Source organism: Palaemon carinicauda, chromosome 30, assembly GCF_036898095.1.
Source record: "Palaemon carinicauda isolate YSFRI2023 chromosome 30, ASM3689809v2, whole genome shotgun sequence".
Taxonomy (NCBI): Eukaryota; Metazoa; Arthropoda; class Malacostraca; order Decapoda; family Palaemonidae; genus Palaemon; species Palaemon carinicauda.
This window is the reverse complement of record NC_090754.1, coordinates 26,396,651-26,400,961: the sequence shown is the minus strand read 5'-3', so window position 1 is coordinate 26,400,961 and position 4,311 is coordinate 26,396,651.

Sequence of the window (4,311 nt, the reverse complement as noted above, 5' to 3'; positions counted from 1 at the left end):
AAAGAAACAACATTAAGAGTACTGTATAGCAGCATAATGTAGATGAAAATAAAAATGATAACGAAACAAATAATATGGAAGATATAAAGGCAGGTTACAATACACTTCGGGATAGTCTCACAACCTCTCTAAAACTGTCATTCATTATCATAGTGTTCGCTTTAGCTGTAGCTTTTAAAAGTAGTTGATGAAGTGAAACGTATTTTATTACCAACAGGAGCAATCACAGATTTCCTACCTCCGCCAAAGGTCAATGGAGTCGTTCATGGCCTTAGATCTATCTGTGGTGGAATTTTCGTCAAAATCCGTCAATTTCTTTCCACTTTATCTTTGAAATGGCGAGAAATTGAAATCCGCATTCAGATCATCTCAAAATTTAATGGGGGGTATTCCATGACCTATAATCTATCTGTGGTAAAAATTTTGTCAAAATCCTTCAAGTGGTTTCGACGTAATCCTATCCACAGATAAATAGATAAATGAATAAATCGACTCGAAAACATATCCTCCTTAGGGGAGGTAATAACGTTTGAGGTATATTTCTTTGCTTTTCTTTCGGTAGTTTGAAAGAAATTTGAAGACTAGTTCACACTAACAGAAGTCAGTTTGAATCTACTCGAACAAAAAATCAATCAAGAAAATTTTGAAAGAATAAGTAAAACCTCCAAGAGTCACTTACATAGTAGAAATACTTTTGTTCTTCTATTCTAAGTATTTCAGATTAAATATGATCATACAGGAGTCAGTTTCTTTTTAGTTAATCTAACTTTTGGTCGTTAACTAGATTCAGTGTTTTTCATTAATCGTGGAAAAGGGAATTGTGAGTATGTCTACATTTTCATTAATATATTTAATGGAAGAGTGCAATGCCAAGGAAATTCGAAAGATAGTAATAACACAGGCACCATGAAAGATATTTGTGTTTTATCACATCACGAGTCTCCTTACGTGGGGTCATCGAATGAGAGACAGTGTCACTTTGTAATGAATTTAAGAAGAAATCTATTCCCGAATAGGAAGAAAATTCTATTGAACACAATTTTCTTTCTTTTTATTCATCTTTCTAGGAAACCAGACTTGTCTAACACACACCTCTCAGTTATTATCATTTTTTTTGTGTGTGTATCACAAGCTAAGCTATAACCCTAATTGGAAAGGCAAGATGCTAGAAACCCATGGGCTCCAGCAAGGAAAAATAGCCAAGTGAGGAAAGGAAACAAGGGAATAGATAAATCACAAGAGAAGTGATAAACAATCAAAATAAAGTATTTTAAGAAAGGTAACAACATTAAATTATATCTAGCATATACTGTATAGAATATTAAAAAAAAAAAAAAAAAAAAACAAGAGAAATAAAATAGAACAGCGTTCCCGAGTCACCAAGTATATCCTCAAGCAAGAGAACTCTAGTTCAAGAGAGTCTTCTGTGATATTGGCGTTTTTGCTCTCAAACGTTCTTTGACTCGCCCTCTTTTACTTAGACGTTTATATATATATATATATATATATATATATATATATATATATATATATATATATATATATATATATATATTTATATATATGTATATATATATACAGTATATATATATATATATATATATATATATATATATATATATATATATATATATATATATACACAGGGGCGGCTCTAGGGTTTCTTGCGCCCTAGGCTAATATTTTAATTTGCACCCCCAGGCCCACCAGCTAGGAGGTCTGGGGTGAGCAGTAGCCAGTAGCTCCCCATTGGGTGACATTTCGGGATAGTTTAATTGTAAATCCACTACCAAATATTAAGTTGGGATGCATTATGCGCGCGCGCGCACACACACACACACACACACATATATATATATATATATATATATATATATATATATATATATATATATATATATATATATATATATATATACATATATATATATATATTAAATCTAGATTAAAATTTGCAACAATTCCATCATTATTTTTGAATATGTAACCATTGCAAGGGCAATTTCGATGCCTATAAAGATATATTAGACAATTAATGTATTCATAACATTATCTTGAGAAGGGCATTAAATAGAGCAAAACAATGATTTTTGCTTATAATCTATTTAATAAATTGTTATTTAATAAGGCAAATGTGCATCTGATAGTGAAGTTATGATTGAGTATATAACAAATTAACAATCAATTATACAAATATGAAAATGAATGTTTTGAGTTATTAGTTCTTTAAAACTTCAATCAGGGATAAGAAAATGTAAGTGGTGAAGAAAATCTGACTCATTTTCCTTCCATTTGAGTGTATCCTTAGCTGAAAAAGGGGGAAAAAATAAAACATGGCCTCTACAACATATTTTTTCATTCATTAATAGAACAAATCTTAAGTAACTAAAATCCCCTAACTAAACTATTAAAAAAAAAAAGAGACTAGAATTTAATGTACTGAAAGGAACTGAAAGCTATGTACGTAGAAAACGTATAATATCAATCTCAGTTATTGATGAGAATGAGATATTCTCTTCATAACTACGAACTGAATTATTAACAAAATGACTAGAAATCAAAGTAGTGAGAATAATTAATAATTCTGAAGTAAACATGAAGATAACTCAGAAACAATTGTTTAGATTTTATATTATTAGGAACTGTTTACAATTACAACTTTCAATTATAATGTAATTGTAACTTTATACTAAAATTTATCAATATCTGTCGATGGCAGAAATGAGAAATTCAATTTCAGTGAGCACTGAGTCTTTCTATATTCTTGGCTACAACTACAGATAACTAAAAGTGTGCTTTCCGTGCCTTTTTCTTGGCAAAATCAGCCTTTAGATTCTTTAGATCAACTTTCTGTGCGATCTCGTTCTCAATAGAGACCATAGCTAGACCTACAAGTCTTTCTTCTGTCATTGTAGACCGCAAATACGTCTTAATTAATTTTAATTTTGAGAACCTCCTCTCACCGCTCGCCACAGTAACAGGCAAAGTTATCAGAATACGCAAGGCAACAAAATGTGTTGGGTACACTGTGAACCAGCCCTTGTTCACAAATGAACTTTAAAACATCCAGGGGAGTGACAGTGTCAGGCTGAAGGCGGCGTGCAACTGCCTGAAGTTCATGACACAAGTCAGTGGCGTCTATGTCCTTTCTTTCTCCATCTCGTAGTGCTGTTTCCAGCTTGGTGTAATGTTCCATAAGTTGTGTGTTTGTTATCCCATTAAGTGATTTCACATAATATAGGAAACCAAAAACAGACTTCATCTGCTGCAGTTGCTGAAAACGTTCCAGTACAGAATTGATGGTAACATCGAGTACAGCAAAATAGAAGTTAACTTTAGAGTTCACTTTTGCATTCTGCACTGGTGTCTTCTTCATAGTCAAACTGCCTTTTCTTTTTCCTAAGACGAACGGAATCTGCAACAAAAACTGGGTCTATCTCTAAATCATTAGCCAATTCAGTAGCATCAACTAGTACCTTTTCAAGCTCTGTATCACTTCTTCGCTCTTCTAGAAACATTCTAGTGCATTCCAGTTGTTTTAATGCTGATGAAATATCATTTTCTTTTGCTTGTAGTATTGCTGGTAATGTTTATTTAAAAAAGAATGTCATACCAAACGATCAATGAAACCAAAAATTTGAATGTTGCAATGCCATTTGCAAGAGCTTTAGCTTCTGCACGTGTGGAATTTCCAGATGATCCAAGGAGAGTAGAATCTATTGCCATTTCAGTAAGAGCATCATATATGTCACCAATTTGGTAACGGATGGGTTTTAGTGCATCTATCCGACTCTCCCCTGTGTTTCACTCAGAGGTTTTACTGTTAAGCTTTGTACATGACGTTTCAGTACATCCCAACGATGAGTTGAGGCTGAGAAGAATATATAGAGCTTTTGTATCAGGCCGAAAAAATTAGTTGCTTCTAAGCAGCAACTTGCTGCATCATTCACCACAAGATTTAATGTGTGTGCTGAGCATGGCACGAACAGCGCCCTGGGATTTCTTTGAAGGATTTTCTTCTGTACACCATTGTGCTTGCCTTTCATATTGCTGCCCTTATCATAACCTTGACCTCGCAAGTTGTCAATGCACAGATCCATTTTCTTGAACTCTTCCAGAATAGTTTCAGCCATGAATGCACCAGTGGTTTCTTGTAGTGGCACATAACCCATGAAATGTTCTCTCACAGCTATCACAGCATTATCTTCATCAACTTGAACAAACCTAATTATGACTGTCATTTGCTCCACATGACTCACATCAGGTGTGCTGTCCAAAATTATTGAAAAATATTTTGCAGCACGTGCATTT